Source organism: Orcinus orca, chromosome X, assembly GCF_937001465.1.
Source record: "Orcinus orca chromosome X, mOrcOrc1.1, whole genome shotgun sequence".
In the NCBI taxonomy this organism is placed as follows: Eukaryota; Metazoa; Chordata; class Mammalia; order Artiodactyla; family Delphinidae; genus Orcinus; species Orcinus orca.
In genome coordinates this window covers 102,576,126-102,599,714 of record NC_064580.1, presented here as the reverse complement: position 1 = coordinate 102,599,714, position 23,589 = coordinate 102,576,126, and the positions used below count along the sequence as shown (strand labels likewise).

At 36.3% G+C, this 23,589-nt stretch overlaps 1 long non-coding RNA gene across 1 annotated transcript in view; it reads left to right on the top strand.

Moving 5' to 3' along the window:
- Positions 1-23,589, top strand: part of LOC117198504 (uncharacterized) — a 134,901-nt gene that overhangs the window by 32,272 nt on the left and 79,040 nt on the right. The window contains exon 3 of the long non-coding RNA XR_007474791.1: positions 9,871-9,956. This is a non-coding gene — a long non-coding RNA (uncharacterized LOC117198504). The remainder of the gene's footprint in view (positions 1-9,870; positions 9,957-23,589) is intronic.

Here is a 23,589-nt window from a genome sequence, read left to right as displayed (position 1 = left end):
GTGTAGAATAATGGGCAAAGATCAGGAATGAGAAATTCACAAAAGAACAAATAAACATCAAAAACTGTCAATTTCACTAATACTCAAAAAAATGCAAACTAAAGGATTAGGATAACAAGATTTTGCACAGTTGGCCAAGTTTAGTGCCTACTATTGAAGGATTATGGGAAAGGACATCTCATATACTGCTATTTGGAGTTTAGATGGGTACTATATTTTGTAGGGTAATTTGGTAACATGTATTAAGGCCTTAAAATGTATGTGACATGGATATTTTTTGAAATACCTCTCAGTGTGTTTCCTTTTTGATAATCTGATAGCTTTCCATCATTAAGTTCCTAGGGAATGGAGAGAGTAAATGCCACCTTGAGAAGGAAGGGACATTTTTGTCTCGTCCAGATAGGAAGAAGTAAAATATAGCCCTTTCTGATTCCTAGAGGGGACTGCCTAGGAAGGAGAAGGGGGTGGTCCCAAATAAGTTTGAGAGATTATTAGAGCAGTAGAGACAGCTCTTTGTATCCCCAGGTTCAGACTGGAAAATGGTAAATTCCCCTAGAGAAGTATTGTGTCCATTATGATGCTACCCAGATAAGAAGTTTAAAATGGCATGATGGCATAGTAAGTTGGAAGAAGGAAAAAGGCATTCCCTTGTTTCCCATGGCACTAAGATTGGCATAGCTGGGGCCTGGAGAAGGCTCGGAAAAGTTACTGGGATATGGGCCAGCTTGCTTCCCAAATGAAACTAGGATGAGATGACACCAAGCAGAGGCTGTGGGTGACCAACCTCTAGAGATGAGTCGTAGGGACAATAGTCATGCCTGTCATACCAATGTCCTATACCAATAACCTCATGCCACACGGTAGAACCAAGAAGGTAGACATCATTAGTCTCAAAAACCAGACTAGGTAAAGATATCAGCACCAACCGCCATGAGCTTCGGAAGGTACCCACAGACAGCATGGAGCAAAGGACCAGCTGAGACTCAAAGGACAGCCAGCGGCCAGGATCCCACACTCAATTGCCATGACGACATCTTGGGAAGGAGAAGGGAGAGAAACCTTGAAAGTCTGGGCATTTAACCAAAGGAGATTATTTGAAATAGAAAAATATTATTTTTTAAACTTGAAGAATTAAGGATATCCTTAATTGGCAAGTTTATGTCTGTATGCCTCCTGTATCATCCAGAGGGATAGGGGTTTAAAGAAACTTTAGAAAGAAAAAAATAAAGAAGAAAAAGAAGAAAAAAATAAAGAGGCTACACATAGTTGCTCAATATGAACTGTAAAGTATAAATTTTATGTTCATATCCTTTAATCCAGCCATTACACATCTAGTAGTTTATTCTGAAGAAATAATTGGACGGGTCCAAACATACGCACTCATATACACACATATATGTAACCGAATGTTCATCATAGTATTGTTTTAAAAATTGAAAAACTGGAAACAAGCTGAATGTTTAATCATCTGAGGAATGGTTACATTATAATAAATATATACAATGAGTGTTAACAACTCTTAGTTTAATAACTCTTCAGTCATTACAAAGAATAAGAGAAGTCTGTATGTATTGGAATGGGAAAGACATCTAAGTCATATTGTTAGGAGATAAAATCAGGATGAAGAGTATTATATATAGGATAATCTCATTTATGTAAAAGTATATAGTGATCTATATTCACATAGAAATATATCCATATTCTATAGGAAAATAAAAAAGACTATATGACTATACACAGTGTGATCCCATATTTGTTTAAATATGTGTATTTAATATAAAACTTATATGTGTGTATTTACTCACACACATGTGTGCACGCGCACACACACACACACACACACACACACACACACACAGAAGGAAGTCTCAAAGTATCTGCAGCAAATTGTTAGCAGTGATTATCTATGGATGGTGAGATTAAGTAGAAATTTCACTCTTATTTATACATTTCTCTGTTGCCTGATGTTTTCTCCCAATGAGCTAATATTATTTTTATAATTAGAAAAATTGACATTTATTTCCTTTTGAAAATAAATATGTATATATTTAGTGGCATAAAAATGTTTTTAATATATTAATATTGTAAAAGAGCAGATTACTAAATCTTGTGACTTAACATTTGTTTTTATAAAAATGAGTACATGTGCATATAAACAGGATATATACCAAAATATTGAGAGTGGTTATCTCTGGATCTTGGGATTAGCAATGATTTTTATATATTTTTCTTTTTGATTAACATATTTTCTAATTTTCCTCTAATAAATATATTTTGTGAATTTAAGGGGAAAAAAAGCACAAAGTACCATAAAGTTCCAGGTTCCTTGAAGGAGAGCTAGAGAATCTGGTTGGCAGATTTGAGGCAGTTGGTGTGTCTTGCAGGGAAAATGTGGTCATGGGGGACTGGCTGCCTGATTGGCTAGGCCCATTGCAGAATGAAAATGCTTTTTTCAAAAGCAAGGAAAAAATTGCTGTTAAAGGTACTAAAATGTAAAGCTTTTTTTCTTTATCCCACATACCTACTCTGCTTATGAGCATGATCTATTGTCCCATTGAACTATACTTACAAAACATAAATTCAAAGATAAAATTATTAAGAATTTCAAGATGGCAGTAGTGTAGCATTAAATCAAGCCCCTTCTGAGTGGGGGCCCTGTGTGACCGCACAAGTTGTACTCCCTTGAAGCTAGCCTTGTGATCACAAAGAGATGGGGAGCTGGTTCTGGATGTAATTGGCCAGGGACACCCATGAAACTATGGCTGTGTCTTTTCCTACCAGCTGCAGAACAATTTGGAGTGACATGCTTCGATGGGATTCAGATCAGGCTTCTCTGGTCCAGCCTCTGCTTTGTAAAGCTAATAGTTATCTAAGTGTATATTTGGAATCCATTTCTATCTATCCTGACCTCTACTAAGGACTCATATTTATTAGGGGTACAGCATTGACCCAACCAATTGTCCCTTTATTTGTGGGCTATGTGGTTTCCTAACAGTAACTGTGATTCTGTTTCAGACAAAGGGACCTGTCCCACCAATGTTTACTGAGAGCTTTAGCCAACTCTATCATCAACTTTTTCCTCCTCACTTTGGAGGTAGTTCCTAAGCTTTGACTTCAGCCTCATACAAAAGTCTGTTCTGAGTCTTGCTACCTTCTAACTCAGCACTCCTTACCCCAGTTCTAGAGCATTCCATGCCAGTTCCTGACAAGCAGGACTGGAAATTCCCCACGTCCAAGCAGCTAGTGGCTTCCCTGGTCTTCAGTTCTGGCTCAATCAGATGAATGCAGGCTGAGTAGGGATGGGAGACAGAAATGACAGGGTCCTGAGTTGAGGATCCCTAGGGTGAGGATTCTATACAAAGAAGCGGAATGGGGGCAATAGACAGGTGAAGAATTAGAACATAGTTATTAGAACATAGTTTGGGGAAAGGGAAAGGTGGTTGAAAAAGAGGTGTTTGAAGAGGAGAAACAAGGCCAGTTTTAATCTTCAGGATATATTAGAAAATAAATGCCAAGTAAGGGTTAAAAATTGTGGTATATTTAAAATGTATACATTTAACAAAATGCTTTTTCTTAACATGGACAATATTGTGCAATATTTTTGTTCAGAATAATTGCTGGGTTTATATAAAATAAGGATTTGTAGTATATTAGGTAGGCAGGTATTGGAAATGAGACACAAGTTTAAAGTTATATGATGAAAGTCTTTTTAAAAAAATTTAATTGTGGTAAAATATACATAACAAAAATTTACCACCTTAACCAGTGTTATGTGTACAGTTCAGCCTTGTTAAGTACATTCACATTGTGCAACCAATCTCCAGAACTCTTTTTGTCTTGCAAAACTGAAACTCTATACCCATTAGATGACGACTCCCCATTCCCTCCTCCCTACAAGCCCCGGTTAACCACCGTCCTACTTTCTGTTTCAGCGAATTTGACTACTTTAGATACCTCATATAAGTGGAGTCATAGAGTATTTGTCTTTTGTAACTGGCTAATTTTATTTATCATAGTGTCCTTAAGGTTCTTCCATGTTGTAGCATGTGCCACGATTTCCTTCCTTTTTTTTTTTAAAGGCTGAATAATATGCCATTGTATGTATATATCACATTTTGTTTATTCATTTGTCCATCGATGGACATTTGGGTTGCTTCCATCTGCTGCTATGAATGTGGGTGTGAAAATATCTCTTTGAGACCCTGCTTTCAATTCTTTTGGATATATATCCAAAGTGAGATTGCTAGATCATTTGGTAGTTCTAGTTTTAAATTTTTGAGGAACTTCCATATTGTTCTCCATAGTGGTTGCACCATTTTACAATACCATAAACATTGTACTATGGTTCCAATTTCTCCACATCCTCACCAACACTTCTGTTTTTTTTTTTATAGTAGCCATCCTAATGGATGTGAGGTGACATTCGTTCCATTTTGCTGCTGAGTATCATTCCATAGTATGAATGTAACACAGTTTAACTATCCACCTATTGAAGGACATCTGGGTTATTTCCAGATTTTTACTATTATGAATAAAACTGCTATAAACATTCTTGTATAGGTTTTTGTGTGAACATAAGTTTTCATTTCTCTGGGATAGATGCCCAGGAGTGCAACTGCTGAGTCATATAATGGTTGCATTTTTAGTTTTTTAAGAAATTACCAAAGTGTTTTACAGAGTGGCTGTGCCATTTTCCCCACCAGCAATGTCCAAATGATAGTTTCTTTACATCCTTGCTGGTATTTGGGTGTTGTCATTATTTTTTATTTTCACCCTTCTGATAGCAGTAATATCTCACCATTTTGATTTCCATCTCCCTAGTGGCTAATGATTTTAAACATATTTTCATGTACTTCTTTGTCATAGGTATATCCTCTTTGGTGAAATGTCTCTTCAATGTCTTTTGCCCATTTTTCTAATGGATTTTTTTTTTGTGTGTGTGTGTTTTCAGAGTTGTTTTTTTTTTAAAAAAATACATTCTGAATATTAGTCCTTTGGCATATTGTGGTTTGCAAATATTTTCTCCCATTCTGTAGCTTGTCTTTTCATGTTCTTAATTGTATCTTTCACAGAGCAAAAGTTTTTCGTTTTGGTGAAGCCCAACTTATCAATTTTTCCTTTTATGAATCCTGCTTTTAGTGTCAAATCTCTTTGCCTACTCCAGATCCCAAAGATTTTCTCCTATGTGTTTTTTCTAAAAGTTTTATAGTTTTACATTTAAATCCCTGATCCATTTTGAGTTAATATTTGTATAAATCATGAGACTTAGATTGAGTTTCATTTTTGCTGACGGATGACCAATTGCTCCAGTGTCATTTGTTGAAAAGGCTATCTTTCTTTTATTGGATTGCTTTTGCACCTTTGTCAAAAATCAGTTGGGCGTATTTGAGTGAGTCTAATTCTGGGTTCTCGATTTCATTTCACTGATCTATGTGTCTGTCCCTCCACCAATATCACACAGTCCTGATTACTGTAGCTTTATAATAAGCTTTGAAATCATGTAGACTGATTCTTCCCACTTTATTCTTGTTCAGAATTGTTTTAGCTATTCTAGTTACTTTGTTTTTCTATATAATTTATGGAATAATCTTTTTTTTTTTTTTTTTTTTTTGCGGTACGTGGGCCTCTCACTGTCGTGGCCTCTCCCGTTGCGGAGCACAGGCTCTGGACGTGCAGGCTCAGCGGCCATGGCTCACGGGCCCAGCCGCTCCGCGGCATGTGGGATCTTCCCGGACCGGGGCACGAACCCGTGTCCCCTGCATCGGCAGGCGGACTCTCAACCACTGCGCCATCAGGGAAGCCCTATGGAATAATCTTATTTATATCTATAAGAAATCCTGCTTAGATTTTGATAGGAATTGCATTAAATCTGTATATCAATTTGGAAGAGAATTGACTTCTTTACTATGTTGAGTCTTCCAATCCATGAAGTTTTGTTTAGATCTTTGATTTATTTTATCAGCATTTTGTAATTTTCAGCATGCAAGTCCTGTACATGTTTTGTTAGAATTATACCTAATCATTTAATTATTTTTTGAGCGATTGTAAATGGTATTGTATTTGAATTTTGGTGTCCATGTCATTACTATTATATAGAAATTCAGTAGATTTCTATGTATTTATCTTGTATACTGAAACTTTGCTGAGCTCATTTATTTGTCCTAAGAGTTCTTTGGTAGCTTCCTTGGGATTTTCTACGTAGACAATCGTGTCTACAAATAGGGACAGTTTTATTTCCTCCTTTCCTATCTGTCTGCCTTTTATTTCCGTTTTTGCCTTATTTCACTGGCTAGAATTTCCAGCACCATGATGAATAAGAGTGGTTAAGAGCAGATATCCTTGCCTTGTTCCTGACCTTAGGAGGAAAACATCTAGTTTCTCACCATTAAGTATGATGTTAGCCATAGGGTTTTTGTAGATTTCTTTATCAAGTTGAGGAAGTCCCCCTATATTCTTATTTTTTCTGAGATTTTTTTTCATGAATGGGTGTTGGATTTTGTCAAATTCTTTTTCTGCATCTATTGATATGATCATGTGATTTTTCTTCTTTAACTTGTTTGTATGGAGGATTACATTCCTTGATTTTCAAATACTGAGTTAGCATTGCATTCCTGGAATAAATTCTGCTTGTTCACACTGTATAATTCTTTCTGTATATTATTGAATTCTATAATTCTTTCTGTATATTATTGAATTCTATTTGCTAACATTTTTTAGAATTTTTGCATCTATAGTAATAAGAATATTGGCCTATAATTTTCTCTTTTTGTACTATATATAGTTTTTGTATTAGGGAAATATGATTTGGGCAATGCCCCTTTCTCTTTTTTCTGGAAGAGATTCTGTAGAATTGGTGTTAATTCTTCCTTGTGTTTGGTAGAATAGTCTAGTGAAACCATCTGGACCTGCAGATTTCCTTTTTTTTTAAATTGAAGTCTTCTAATTGCCAATGAAGTTTCCTTATAGTAATAGGGTTATTCAAATGATCTACTTCATATTGGATGAATGGTGTTAATTTTTGTTTTTGGAGGAGTTGGTTCATTTCACCTAAATTAACAAATTTGCGTGTAGAATGGTTCATAATATTTCCTTGTTATCCTTTTGATGTCTGTAGGGTATGTAATATAATATGTGTATTCTCTTTTGTTATCAGTCTTACTAGAGGTTTGCCAATTTTTTTGATCTTTCTAAAAAACCAGCTCTTTGTTTCATTGATTTTTTTCTATTGTTTTTCTGTTTTCATTTCATTGCTTTCTGCTCTTATCTTTATTATTTCTTTCCTTCTACTTGCTTTGGATTTATTTTGTCCTTCTTTTGCTAGGTCCTTGAGGTGGGAACTTGGGTTACTGATTTCAGACTTTTCCTTTTCCATTATTATATGCAATTAGTGCTAAAAATTTCTCTCTCAGCACTGCTTTAGCTGTGTCCCACAGATTTTGATATGTTGTGTTTTCATTTTCATTCATTTCAACATATATATATATATATTTACAACAATCCTTTCTTTATTTTTAAAAAATATTTATTATTTATTTGGCTGCGCTGGGTCTTAGTCATGGTATGCATGATCTTTGATCTTCACTGTGGCATGCAGGATCTTTAGTTGCGGCATGCAGGATCTTTTAGTTGCAGCACGCAGGATCTTTATTTGTGGCATGTGGGATCTAGTTCCCTGACCAGAGATCGAACCCAGGCCCCCTGCACTGGGAGCACGGAGTCTTAACCACTGGACCACAAGGGAAGTCCCTCAACATCAATATATTTTTAAATTTCCCTTGAAACTTCCCCTCTGATCCATGAATTGTTTAGAAGTATGTTGCTTAGTTTCCAAGTGTTTGCAGATTTTCTTGTTATTGTTCTATTACTTATTTCTAGTTTGATTCCACTGCAGTTGGATAACATACTCTGTGATTTCAGTTCTTTTAAATTTGTTAAGGTTTGTTTCATGGCCTGGGATAGGGCCTATCTTGATATATGTTCCATGGGTATATGAAGAAATTGTGCATCCTGCTGTTGGGTGGAATGTTCTATGGATGTTGATTAGATCCGATTGGTTGACGGTGTTGTTGAGTTCTTCTATATCCTTGCTGATTTTCTGTCTAGTTGTTCTATCAATCACTGAGAGAGGGGTGTTGAAATTTCCAACTATAATTGTAGATTTGTCTATTTCTGCTTTTAGTTTAATAAGTTTTTGCTTCACACGTTTTGCAGCTCTATTGTTTGGTGCATCCACATTTAGGAATGCTGTATCTTGATGGATTGGCCCTTTTATCATTATATAATATCCTCTGTTTCAGTTAAATCTTTTGGATCTGAAATCTATTTTATATTTCACTCTGTCTATATATGTATTATTATTATTTACTTATATATTGGTATATATTTAATTTAATATATAATATGTAAATAATAAAATTGTCTATTATATATAATGTGTATATTGCTAATGTATATTAGCATACATATTTTCTTTATATATATTCTGATATTAATATAGCCACTCTTGCTTTCTTTTGATTAATGTTTGTATGATATAACTTTTTCCATCCTTCTACTTTCCACCTAATTATGTTATTATAGCTAACATGAGCTTCTTGTAAATAGCATATAGTTGGGTCATGTTTCTTAACTCACTCTGACAGTTTCCCTGTCTTTTTAAATTGAGATATAATTGACATGCAGCACTGTATAAATTTAAGGTGTACAGTATAATGATTTGACTTACATACATCATGAAATGATTACCAAAATAAGTTTAGTGAACATCCATTGTTTCATATAGATACAAAATAAAAGAAAAAAAATTTTTTTCCTTGTGATGAGAACTCTTGGAATTTACTCTCTTAACAACTTACATATGTAACACACAGCAGTGCTAATTATATTTATCATGTTATATGTTGCATCCCTAGTACTTATTTATCATGTAACTGGAAGTTTGTACTCCTTGACCACCTTCATCCAATTCTCCTTCCTTCCACCTCCTGCCTCTGGTAACCACAAATTTGATCTCTTTTTCTATGAGTTTGTTGTTTGTTTGTTTTTAAAGTATAGCTAACTTGCAACACAATGTTAGTTCCTGGTGCACAACATAGTGACTCGATATTTCTGTATATTACAAAATAATCACCATGATAAGTTTAGTTACAATCTGTCACCATACAAAGGTCTCTGTTTTTTAATTGGTATATTTATACCATTTAACTTTAATGTAATTATTGCTATTTTGGAATTAATTCTGCAATTTTATTTTTTGTTTTCTTTGTCTCTTTTTTATTTCTTCTGATTTCTTATTTCCTGCCTTCTTGTGGGTTACTTGAACATTTTTAGAATTCCATCTTAATTTATGTATGGCTATTTTGAGTGTATCCCTTTGGGTAGCTTTTTTAGTCATTGTTCTAGGTATTATATTATGTACATATAACTTATTACAGACTATTGGTGTCTTCATTTTACCAGTTCAAGTGAAGTATAGAGACTTTATCTCCCTTTATGTCCTTTTACACTTCCCCATTTACACTATATTTGTCTTAGGTATTTACATATATTTAAAACTACATCACACAGGGTAATAATTTTGCTCCCACCCTCCAACATAATTTAGAAGACTCCAAAGGAGAAGTAAATTCTATTTATCCATAGTTTTCCTTACCATATTCTTTCTGATGTTCCAAGATTTCTTTAAAAAAAATCATTTCCTATTCATTTAGAGAACTTCCTTAAGCCATTCTTTAGGGAAGGGCAGCTGGGGACAAATTCTCTTAGTGTCTGTCCTTCATCTGAGAATGTCTTGATTTCCTCTTCATTCCTGGAGGATATTTTTGTTGGATACAGGATTCAGGTTGACAGTTGTTTTTTTTTTTCTTTCAGCCTATGAAATACATCATGCAACTTCCTTCGGCCTGCATGGCTTCAGGTGAGAAATCTACTGTCGTTCAAATTGTGTTTCCTTATAGGTAAGGTGTTGTTTCGCTTGCTGCTTTTAAGAACTTTGTGTTTGTTATTAGTTTTCAGAAGTTTGACTATGATGTGTCCTGGTGTGAAATTCTTTAGAGTTTATTCTGTTTGGAGTTCACTTCTTGAATCTGTAGGTTTATATCTTTTGCCAAATTTGAGAAGTTTTCAGCCATTATTTCTTCAAGTACTTTTTCAGCCTTGTCCTCTTTTTCCTCTCCTGGGATTCTCATGACATGAATGTTATAGCTTTTGTTATAGTCCTAGGAAGCTCTGTTAATTTTTTTTCCATTTATTTTCTCTCTTGTTCAATTTGGGTAATTTTCATTGTTCTATCTTCGAGTTCACTGATATTTTTTCCTCTGTCTCCTTCATTCTGCTGTATAGTGCATTCAGTTCCAAATATTCCATTTGGTTCTTTTTTTTAAAATTTATTTTGGCTGAGTTGGGTCTTCCTTGCTGCGTGAGGGCTTTCTCTAGTTGTGGTGAGCGGGAGCTACTCTTTGTTGGTGCACGGGCTTCTCATTGCAGTGGCTTCTCTTGTGGCAGAGCACGGGCTCTAGGCACATGGGCTTCAGTAGCTGTGGCACATGGGCTCAGTGGTTGTGGCACATGGGTCCTAGAGCACAGACTCAGTAGTTGTGGTGCATGGGCTTAGTTGCTCCGCGGCATGTGGGATCTTCCTGGACCAGGGCTCGAACCCGTGTCCCCTGCATTGGCAGGCAGATTCTCAGCCACTGCGCCACCAGGTAAGCCCTTCCATTTGGTTCTTTTTTATTCTTCTATTTCTTTGCTAAGGTTTTCTTTTTTTTTCATTTGTTTCAAGTACGTTTATATTTGCTTATAGAATCATTTTTATAATAGCTGCTTTAAACTTTTTGTTACATAATTCTAATATCTCTGTCATCTTGTTATTGGCATCTATTGATTCTGTTTTTAATTCAGCTTGATAGCTTTCTGGTTCTTGGTATGTGGAGAGATTATTTATTTATTTATTGAAACCTAGACATTGTTGGTATTATGTTATGAGACTCTATCTTATTTAAACTTCCTCTTTTAGATGGCTTTCTCTGACATCACTCTGGCAAGGGAAGAGGGGCACTGCTTTGTTACTGCCAGGTGGGTTGTAGGAGTCTAGGTTCCCCACTTGGCCTCTGTTGACAATCATGGGAGGGGAGTTTGCTCCTTGCTAGTGCTAGGTGGGTGTGGGAATTCTGGCTCCCCACTCATACCTCATTAGCTGCTCACCACATGGTCTCCAATGACACCGTGGTAGGGGTAATGAGTGGCTTCATTACCGCTGGGCAGTGGTGAAAGTCCTGTCCTTCTGCCAAGCCTCTTGACACTACCCCAGCAAGGAGGAGGAGACATGTTTTGTTATTGCCAGGCTCTCCCTATGGTCTCTACTTATACCTTTTGGGGGCTTTCTCTCATGATCACCTACCAGAAATGAAAGTCCTGCCACCCTACTCAGCCTTCTCTGGTACCACCCTGGAGAGAGTATAGTGAAGCTTTGTTACAGCCTGGCGAGAGGATAGAAGTCTAGGCTTGCCACTTGCCCTTTGCCAATGGGGGTGGGGATAGGGCCAGTTTTTTCTATGATGTTTGGCTGCTGCAGGTAGTTATTGTTTAAAAGTTTTTCTGTCTTACTAGCCTGCTCCTTTCCTGGTCCTTTAGATAGAGAGAGCAGTCTTTTCTTAGGGCTTTTTTGTGTTTGCACCCATTGTAGTTTGGGGGATGCTAATTTATTCAGATTTAAACATTTTTTTTCTTTTACTGTTACTCTTGAATTTTTAACATGCATCTTGACTAAACAAAATCTCTTTACTAATAAAATGAACATTTCTACCCTCTTCCAAATTGAAACAAGAACTTTAGAATGCTTTAACTCCACTGAAACCCCATACCCCCGCAGTTGTACTTGTCCAGTATCATACCTCCACCTTATCCAAACTATATATTGTTATTATTGTTTCATACAGCCAATGCTTGTTTGGCTTTGAACACATATTTTCTAATTTCCTAACAAGTAATTTCTTCTTTAATATCAGACCTTTCTTCTGGGTTCAGTTTTCTTCTTTCTTAAGTTTATTCATTAGAAATTTCCTTTAGTGAAGGTCTTTTGGTAAAACTTGTAATTTTCATTTGTCTGAAAATGTTTTTATTTTGCTCTTTTAAAAAAATATTTATTTGTTTATTTGGTTGCACTGGGTGGTAGTTGCGGCAGGCAGGCTCCCCAGTTGCGGCATGTGAACTCCCAGTTGCAGCATGCATGCGGGATCCAGCTCCCCCACCAGGGAATGAACCCGGGCCCCCTGCATCAGGAGCATGGATCCCTAACCACTGCACCACCAGGGAAGTCCCTGCTCTTATTGTTGATAGATAGTTTTGCTAGTTACACAATTCCAAGTTGACAACGATTTTCTCTCAACACTTTGAAGATATTATTTATTTTCTTCTGGCTTTTATTGTTGCTTTTGAGATGCCTGCTGTCAGTTTGTTATTCTTTTATAATAATCTATCTTTTCTCTCTGGCCGCTTTAAGATTTTTTTTGTTTTTGATACTTGACAGCAATATGTTTACATTTATGATAATAGATAATATAATAGATAATAGAAAATATATATTGGTCTCTGTCCTGGGTCCTGGCACAGAACTCCTAAAACGCTTGCAATTTTCTAAGTGATAAAAACACTAGGAGCACCTCTTCCTCTGTCTATCTTCGACCCCATCCCTGGCACAGGGCTTATAAAACCCTTGTAGATTCCTAAGTGATAAGAGCAATGAAGAATGTCTTTTGTTCTACTGAGGTGGTTCTGGGTGGGCTCTTGGATGGGGGCTGGTCACCAGAAAGACCAAGCCATGATTAAAATCTTGGGATTTTCAGCTCCCCCCACATTCTCCAGAGAGAGGAGAGGCCCTGGAAATGGAGTTAATCATGGATCATGCCCATAATATTTATGGAAGCCTTCATAAAACCCCAATAGTAGGGGGTTCGGGGAACTTCCAGGTTGGTGAACACATCCATACAGGGAGGATGACACATTCCAATTCCACAGGGACAGAAACTCCTGCACTTGGGACCCTCCCAGACCTTGCCCTATGTATCTCTTTATCTGGCTGTTCATCTGTAGCCTTTATATTCTTTAATAAACTGGTAAATGTAAGTAAGTGTTTTCCTAAGTTCTGTGAATTGTTATAGCAAATTAATCAAGCCTGAGGAGGGGGGTCATGGGAACCTCTGATTTTAGCTAAATTGGACGGAAGTTGTGGGTAACATGGAGACTTACTACTTATAATTGGCATCTGAAGTGTGGTGGGAGCAGTCTTGTGGGACTGAGCCCTTAACCTATGGGACCTGACACTATCTCCAGGTAGATAGTGTTAGATTCAAATTAAATTATAGGACACCCAGTTGGTTTTACAGAGAATTGCTTAGTGTGGGGGAAAACCTCCACATATTTGATGACTGGAGGTGTCAGAAGTGAAGTGTTCTTTGTGAGTAGGGTGTCTGTGTAAAGGAAAGGAGAAGCAGGAGGGAAGAACTGCGTTTTTTTCCCACATGAGAGGTAGACTGAACTGAGGTTTTTATCCCTAGATAGGAAGGAAAAATCTTGAATTTTTCTTTTACAATTTGGAATTTCTTTTTTTAAAAATCCTGTTTATGGTTTCAGAATTTGAGGATTATTAACTTCCATAAATTATGAAAATTTGTCTGCTAATATCTCTTTGAATGTTGGTTACCTATGAGTGCAAAAACACCCAGGGCTGTTGAAGCATTAACATCTGATTACTGTTCTGCTATCAACTTTGTTTTTGACCTCTGGAGATTTACTCTTTTCTCTTGCAGGATGAGTTTTGTTACACATCAAAAAGATTAAAGATAAACCTACAGAATTTCTAGTTATTTTGTAGCAAGAGATTTTTAAAAGAGAGCTAGTTCATATTCCTGGAAATGGAAGTTCACAAAGATCTTTCTATCCCTTTATTTGTCTCTAAAACTATATGTCTGACTTTATTGTAGGTAACATTTAAGAGTTAAATTTAAGGTAATGTTGAGAGTTACAGTTGAAGGCTACTGAGAATATTGAGCTGGAGGCCACTGGCATGCATGGTCCCATGGAGCTGAGCTGTAGGGTTGAGGGCTTGAGAGAGGTGGTAAGGAGTAAGGTGAGCAGAGTTTGCCTTCTCTTAAGGTTTTTGATTTCTGTTGTTTTTTTTTCTGACCTTTGCTAGCTGTGTAAGTGTTGCGCACATTTTTAAAAGGTCTTTTAGCCTCAATTTCATCATCTTCCATTGAGAATAATAGGTCCAGTTTTATAGGCCTGTTGTAGAATTAAGTGAGATGCCATGTATAAAATGTTTGGTTCAGTGCGTGGCACAAAAAAGGTGTTCAACTCCCTTTCTCTTCAGTAGCATCACTTTGTTTTTCCCATCTCCATTTGCCAACCAGCACTTAGGCAAAATGGGACTAGGACTGGGTGGAAGAGGAGATACTAGGTAGTGTTTGGCAAAGTAGCAGTGGAGGAAGGATAACCAGGAGAAGAGGAAAGCCCTAGTGATATGGGAAAGAAAATGGAAATGTTGACTTCCACCCCGATGGGGCAGCCATTCTTACATAATTTGGGGACATAGAATCAAAGAGCACCTCCCTCTGCATCACCTGCAATAGATTTGTCATTCTTCTGTTTATAAACAATACTTCAATCTCATGCAATTGTAGCTTATCCATGATTCTTAGAAAACAGGCATCAAAGGGAAAAAGGAGAGGATGGGAAAGAAGAGAGTATAGACTTAAATCACAACTAAGAGAAAATAGGATATAATTCCTATTACTTAGAATAAATGGAGTGTAGATTTTGATGACATAAAAATGCTTTCTGGAATTTCATTAATTGGAAAAATATGTTTTCAAAGGAATAACTTGTCATCTGCAAATGACTGGCGTTTAGTTTAGATCAAAAGGCACTAACCTAAGTAACAGGCAAAATAAATGAAAACAAAATATACGTCTATTTAGCATGGTATGTACTGTAGTTTTAAGGTATAATACTAAGGATTCAAAGCAGAGTTTCAATCTCAATTCTTAATTTATGAGTTTTTGGATGATAGAGTTAGATTTTATGGTAATTTATATAGGCTTGCTTCATGGTTTAATTTTAACCATGTATTACTGATCCTAATTCAAATGTCAGAGTCTTAGATTAAGAACCCAAAGAGGATCTAAATTATGTGCTTCTGCTGTTTTTCACTTGCCTGATTTACCAATTGCAGTAAAGCATGAATTTTAGCCTTGCTATTCTCTGGAAGACCATGACTAATGCTAGAAGTAATAGTAATTGTTAGCACCCCTAAATCAGGAGAAACAGCATAAAGGCAGTAACTGTTTGGGGATGTGGACAGGAAATTTATTTCTTTTGGAGTGAGTGTGAAAAATAGGTAATTTGCATATAGTTTAGGGGAAAAGATATAGGAATGGTTTTGTGATAATCAGTCAGTTGTTATTCAAGGGAGACTTTGAGAAAAGAGAGATTATTTTGGAAACTGACAGGGTGAGGCGGGGAGCTGTGTGTAACTTCGGAGGAGGTCAGGATGCAGCTCATTTGGCTAGTTTATATCTTTTTAGTACATCACTCAAAAAAGTCAGGATCATTGTTTTAGAATCTATATTTACTATTATGACTTCTTAACTGTAAAACAATAATCTGAAATATCAGTATTAGGAGTATTAACATATTTAGTTAGAGTTGTGATCTATTGAGTATAGTATAGAATGAGGATTGTTATTCTTAGCTGTGTGAGAACTTTTAATAATTTATTATGCAAAAGAGAGTTGAGTCTTAAGAGCACTGGACTAATGTGCTGCTAGTAAGTATACCTCAAGGCCTTTCCTGCCATACCCCTCAGTCAAGCCTCAGGAAAAAAATCTTTCCCATTTCTCTTCCTAGCCCTTCTCTTAGCAATGCACTCTGTCACTTATCCTAAAGGCATCAAAGCTGCAATATTAGGGAGGAAGGGTGGAATTCCTTTGCAATCTAATTAAAAGCCATTTATGGATACATAGACTCTTGACAGAGTCCAGCCTAAGTGGGTAGGTGTCTCTCATTCATGGGTGATTGATTTAGAGAAACTCTGAAATCAAGAAATTCATTTAGTAAGATACAAACAGCAGCCTCATTTTTTAAAAAACCAAGTTGCTGCTATTATATCTACTCCCCCCCATCTATCATCAACAGAAATGCCAAATTCCTTTCCCAGTAGTGGTTGAGTTCAGGCTCTGAAATTAGTCTGACTTCATATCAGGTTCTACCATTATTGGTTATACCATCTTTGTCAAATTCCTTAGCTCCTCTGTGCCTCAGTTTCTTCTATAAAATGTGAATAACCATGCTTTGTACCTTAGGGTTGTTGTCAACCTCAAATGTGATAATAAATGTCAAACACTTATCACAGTATCTGGTATATAGTGAATATCTGTGCAAGTTAGCTATTATTGCTCTATCCTGGAATGATAAATGACAGCAAAAGAGTTAATATCTATGATCTGCATTTTGTCAATCTCAACAAATACTATTTTGATAAAATAACATAGGAGAGCAGTACCACCTTTTTAACGATTAGGTTGGGAATAGTATAGTCATAATTTAAGTTACTTATCTTTTTTTTTTGGTACGCGGGCCTCTCACTGTTGTGGCCTCTCCCGTTGCGGAGCACAGGCTCCGGATGCACAGGCCCAGCGGCCATGGCTCACGGGCCCAGCCGCTCCGCGGCATGATGGGATCCTCCTGAACCGGGGCACGAACTCGCATCCCCTGCATCGGCAGGCTGACTCTCAACCACTGCGCCACCAGGGAAGCCCAAGTTACTTTTCATTTTGTGGACATTAACCAGCTGCCAGTCAACTGCATATATCTAAACAGACCTACCTTGTGCATTGTTCTTCTCCTATCGAAATAATTCCTTTAACGAGCCGTATAGACTTTATCTGATGAAGAGAGGTCTGAAAAGGGGATGGTACATCTAAAACAGGAAAACACTAGTAATGGTTCACAACTGAGCTTTCATAGTGGAACGATATGTGAGGCACTATTAGCTAAGTAATCCTATTACCAGAATCTCTGACATTCTACTATGTTTTTACTTTTAGTCATTCTATTCTGTGACATTTCGAGTTAAACATGTTATCTATTATTTTAGTGTTAATCACATTTTCCTCTAAAATATAATTGAAAATTCTGTAGCATTTGTAAGTTGTAATTGTTTTCTTAAATAACCAGAGAACAAAATTTTTTTCAGGGCAATGTGGCTCCCAATTTGCTAGGGCAAGTCAATGAAAAAATGAATTCCTTGTTTATTGCTTCACAGTAAACTTTTCAGAAACTTATCAGTTGTGTTCAGTTAGCGTTACCTATGTAAACATTCAATGCCATAGTGTGTGATTATAGGGGAAACCAGAAAATATGTTCTTCTTCCAACACTTAGACTATAGCTTGTGTGTTGTAGCTAGAAAAGTAAGGGGTTGTTACAGAGAGTGCTTCCTCGGAAATTCCCTGTGGTGTGCGTTTAGCTTCCTTCTCCCCAGGGCTAGAGACGTCTGTCCTTTTGCCAGCTGCTCTGTTCAGTTGTCTGGGCTATTTTGGGTGGCAGTGGGTTGATTCCATTGGGGAAACGGCTGTATATCTCTGCTTTTTAAAATGTTCTGTTCAATTGCATTATGAAAACATTGGGGGCTAGAAATCCTAGTCCTTCTGAAACAGTTTTTGTTTGAATTCTGGGGAATTGGCCAGGTTGTAAACTTTAGAAACCTGCAGAAGGTAGTAAAGAAACCAATTATTTATTAATTTTAAATACCTTCTGTGCAAGTGGTTTCAGAGCAGCTTAGCAAACAAGGGAATGCTATGGAAAATTTGCAGAAAACATTGGGATCTTCAGTTATCCTTATGGTCAAGGGGAAATTAGGGGGTGTGAGTGGAATGATAGTACAATCAATAGGATTGGTAGCTCATTACCCAAAGAGATTGATTAATGTGATCCTGGAGGGATCCCTAGTCTCATCAGCAGGGCTCTACTTAAGCCCTATCATGTGTGAAACATTTTCATCGACAACCTGAATGGAAACAGAAAGCATGCTTGCCAGATTTAAGTACGTCATAAAGATGAATGCAGTGGATCCAGAATCATGGTACAAAAAGAGCTTGGCCGACTGGGTTAAAATGATGAAATTTGACAGGAATACATTGACAGGTCTATACTTAGGAATGGTGATGTATTATTAATTGACAGAATAGTTGTTCATACTTATATGTTATCGGTTTCTTTACTACCTATGTAACTTTGGGCAAGTTACTTAACCTGTTTTAGTCTCAGTTTCCTCATCCGTAAATATATGCTCATGGTAAAAAAACAAACAAACAAAAAATCCAGTAGTGCAAAGAGAAATACAATGAAAAAGAAGTCCTCCAGACCTCCAGACCTCCAGTTCCCCAGCCCCTTTCTCCAGATATTAAAAAAAATTCTTCCAGAAATAGCGTGTGTATGTGTGTATAAAACTTCCTTTTTTAAAAAATGCATAATATGTACGGTATTTTCTCCCACGATTTTCTCACTTAATTTATCTTGTAGGTAGCTCCATGTCAGCACATATATAACTACATAATTTTCTCCCTGTGATTTGCTTTATTTATCTAGCATACAGATTAAAAGCATAGATTCTGAAGCCACACTACCAGGGTTCAATTCCAAGCTCTAATACTGGCTGTGTGACCTTGGGCAAGTTACATAACTTCTCTGTGCCTGCAGGAGACACAGTGCCTAGGACCTATTATACTTTTAGGAGTCTATGAAAATGTTTTAAGTTTAATTTCATTTAAAATCAGAAGAAGAATAAATATAAAACTAATGAATATATAATAATGAATCCAGACTGGATTTTATTTGTCTTTATTTACCAAAGCAGTTGTAAAATATAATTGGCAAAATTTTCTTATGGTGGAAGTGTCCCACAACAACCAAAGTGCTCAGGGCCCACGGAAGTCATAATGTGACCCTGTGTGCCTGGGTTTCATCATTTGTTGAAATACAGATAAAAATAGTGCCTATTGCATAGGGTTGTTATGAAAAACACCTAAGTTAATATTTGGAAAGCTGATAGTGTTTAGCACATACTGATTTCTACATGTTCACTAAAAAATAGGTAAATTATGGACATGGTAAAAAAAACTCAAGGGATATTTTAAAAAGTATGATGAAAAGTAAATCTCTTTCTAATCACTGATCCCCAGTCCCTCAGTTTGCTTCCTCAGAAATAGCCACTTTTACCATTTTTCATGTATCCTATAGAGATTACTTGTATAATCATATAGATATTTTATTTATTTAAACTGTCCCCTACTTGATGGACATTCGGTTGTTTCCAACCGTTGCTATTGCAATCAGTGCTGCAATAAGTACCCCTGTACATATGTCATTTTGCAAATGTGGGAGTATAACAGGATAAATTCTCTGAAATAAAATTGCTGTCAATTACTTTAAATTTTGATAGATATTGCTAAATTGATCTCTATGCTGATTGTACCAATTTACACTCCCATCAGAAATGTAGACTGCGTATTTTCCTGTACCTGAATCAAAAATAATGTTATCAAACTTTTGGGTCTTTGATAATTTAATAGGAGAAAATGTTATCTCATTGTAAGTGTGCATCTCTTTAATTATGAGTGAACTTCAGTAATTCTGACATTCTAAAAACTATTTCTTTTTTTTTTTCTTGGTTAACTCTTAGTCCATATCCTTTGCCTGTTTTTCTATTGGTTTTTTTCCTTTTTGAGTTGTAGGAGCTCTTTATCAAGGAAACTAGGGCTGGGTCTGTGATATGAATTGCCAATAATTGTCCAGCTTGTCTTTTGACTTTGGTTATAGTGTTTTTTTCCATGCAGACCTTTTAAATTTTTATGTATTCAAGTTTGTCCATATTTTCTTTATGGCTTCTGGATTTTATGCCTTGTTTGGAAAGGCTTTTCTCCACTTTGAGATTTTTTTTTTTTTAAACTCCCACGTTATTTATTATTTATTTATTTATTTATTTGGTTGCCCTGGGTCTTAGTTGTGGCACGCAGGATCTTCGTTATTGCGTGCGAGATCTTTGTTGCGGCATCGTTTTTTTTTTTTTTTAGTTACTGCACGCGGGACCTTTCAGTTGCAGCATGCAGGCTCTTAGTTGCGGCATGCAGAATCTAGTTCCCTGACCAGGGATGGAACCCAGGCCCCCTGCATTGGGAGCATGGAGTCTTAACCACTGGACCACCAGGGAAGTCCCACTCCTACGTTATTTTTTATAACTTAAAAAATGTTTAAATCTTTGATCCATTTAGAATTATTTTGAGGTAAGAAGTGTTTTTCCCTGCAGAAAATTTTAATTTTTAAATATAGTAAAATATATCAAAAATTTCCTATGGCTTTTGTATTTTGTGTCTTGTTTAAATGGACCTTTCTTAACCCAAGGTCATAAATGTATCCAACTAATTTTTTTCTAATATGTTTCTGTTTCTTAAAAACTAATTCCATCTGCAGTTTAATTTGGTACAAGGAATGTGGTAGGGATCTAGAGTATGTCTAGCCAGTTGTCGCTACACCATTTGTTAAATACAGCCATTTCCTCTACTGATTTGAAATGTGTGTTTTATTCCTAAAGTCCTGTATATATTTGGCTCTACTTCTGGAGTGTATTCTGTTTTATTGCTATGTCTGTCTGTTTATGCATCAGTATCAAACTGTTTTAAATACCATAATGTTAAGCAAATATATATTTATCCCTAGTTTATTAAGAGTATTTTAAATCAGCAATGGATGTTGAATTTTGTCAAATACGTTTTCAGCATCTATGAAAATGATCGTATTATTTTTCTCCCTTGATCTGTTAATATAGTGAATTATATTGATGGAATTCCTAACATTAAAAAAATTTTCCTCCTAGAAATAAACCCACTTGGTCACTGGTGTGTTATTCTTTCAATGGGCTAATTTTATTTCTTTCTATTTTGTATAGTATTTTTGCATTGATATTCATAAGTGAGATTGAGCTCAAGCTTTCTTTGAAATTCGAAAAAGATAATTTGGATTCTTTTCTGTGCTATTAAACAGGTGAAATAACATTGTAGTTATTCAGTACTTGAAGATTTGGTAGAATTTATCTGAAATTTCTGGGCTTCATAAAACATGGAGGTAGTCTTTGACAACATTTTCATTTTCTTTCATAGTTATTCGTTTGTTTTCATTCTCTTCGAAGAGTTAATTTTGGTGATTCAGATTTTCCTAGGAAATAGGCCATTGACCCAAGTTTTCAAATTTATCTGTATAGAGTTGAGTAAACTACTGTACAATAATTCTTTTTACTTCAACTGTCTATGGTTACTTCTGTATTTTCAATTTTGTGATTTCCCTCTTTATTTGTATAAAATGAGTTTTTAAAAATGGCTTTCATGACATAATTCATGTTACAATTCACCCATTTAAAGTGTACGCTTCAGTAGGTTTCGTATGGTCACAGAGATCTACACCCAGCACCACAATCCATTTTAGGATATATTCTACACTCTCAGAAGAAACCCTGTGGCCATTAGTGGTTATTTCTAATTTCACTCCAAGACCCTCAGGCCTAGGCAACCACTAATCTCTTTCTGTCTGTATAGGTTTTCCTAATCTGGACATTTTGTATAAATGGAATCATATAGTATGTGGTCTTTTGTGACTGACTTCTTTCACTTAGCATGTTTTCAAGGGTCATCCTTGTTGTTATAAAGTAAAGTTTAAAATGTAGATCTGTAGTGGTTTTTACAGTTTCCTTGTTTACCATCTGTATTAATCTGCTGGGGCTGCCATAATAAAATACAACTGATTGGGTGATTTATTTTTTATTTTTTATTTTTTTTATTTTTATTTTTTTTGCGGCACGCAGGCCTCTCACTGTTGTGGCCTCTCCCGTTGCGGAGCACAGGGCTCCAGACGCACAGGCTCAGCGGCCATGGCTTACGGGCCCAGCCACTCCGCGGCATGTGGGATCTTCCCGGACTGGGGCATGAACCCGTGTCCCCTGCATCGGCAGGCGGACTCTCAACCACTGCGCCACCAGGGAAGCCCTGGGTGATATCTTAAACAACAGAAATTTATTTTCTCACAAATCTGGAAGATCAAGAATTCCAAGATCAAGTGTCATCAGGATTGGTTTCTTCTGAGCATCTCTTCTTGGCTTGTACATAGCACCTTCTTGCTGCATCTTAATACGGTCATTATTCTGTGTCTATGTCCTAATCTCTTCTTATAAAGACACCAGCTATAAAGATTATGGCCCACCCTAATGACCTCATTTTAACTTAATTAGCTTCTTAAAGGACCTATCTCAAAATACAGTCACATTCTGAATTATTGGGGATTAGGGCTTCAAAATATGAATTTTGTCAGTATACAATTTAGTCCATAATACCATCTTAAAGAAAAAAGTCAAGCCTGTATAGCCTAGTCTGTTTCTACATCTATTTTTAATCAATTTGACCTAAGTCAGTCAAAATGCTCAGTTTGTGTGTGTGTGTATTTGTGTGTACAAAATTTGTCTCTTAAAAAATAATTTTAGGGCTTCCCTGGTGGCGCAGTGGTTGAGAGTCCGCCTGCCGATGCAGGGGACGCGGATTCGTGCCCCAGTCTGGGAAGATCCCACATGCCGCGGAGCGGCTGGGCCCGTGAGCCAGGGCCGCTGAGCCTGCGCGTCCGGAGCCTGTGCTCCGCAACAGGAGAAGCCACAACAGTGAGAGGCCCGCGTACCGCAAAAAAAAAAAAAAGAAAATTTAAAATCACTTTTTCTGATTATAAAATTAATACATGTACATTATACAAGATTCAAATGCTACAGAAATGCATAAACCGAAAAGTGAAAGTCTTCTTTAGCCTCCACTATCAATAGTTTACAGCTTATTCCTCTAGTTTTTTTTCCTGACATACTGATACCAAGTATGAAAATGGATCATATTTAACATGGCATTTTTTACAATTTTTATTGGAGTATGGTTGCTTTACAACGTTGTGTTAGTTTCAGGTGTACAGCAAAGTGAATCAGTTATACATATACATATATACACTGTTCTTTAGATTCTTTTCCCATGTGGGTCATTACAGAGTATTGAGCAGAGTTTCCTGTGCTATACAGTAGGTCCTTATTTGTTACCTATTTTATATATAACAGGGTGCAACATAGCATTTTACAGCATATTTTTTTCACTTAGTATAGCATGCACATCTTCCCATGGTGGTACTGATGAATCTGTCATTAAAAAATATATATATATATATTTATTTATTTATTTATTTATTTTGATTTATTTAAATACCTCCCTATTGATGAACATTTGGATTGTTACCAACTTTTAGCTATTGCAAAAAACCATGAACAATACTGCAATGAATATCCTTGTGCATTAATCTTTGTACTCTTATGGGATTCTGCAGAATAATTTTCTAGAAGCTGAAACACTATATTTAAAGATTATGAATGTTTTTTCATAGCACTTTTTGACTTAGAGGCATTTACTATAGGAGGTGAAGGATGTTGGTAGAGACTACTTTTCCTCCTGGTGAATCAAAAAGGT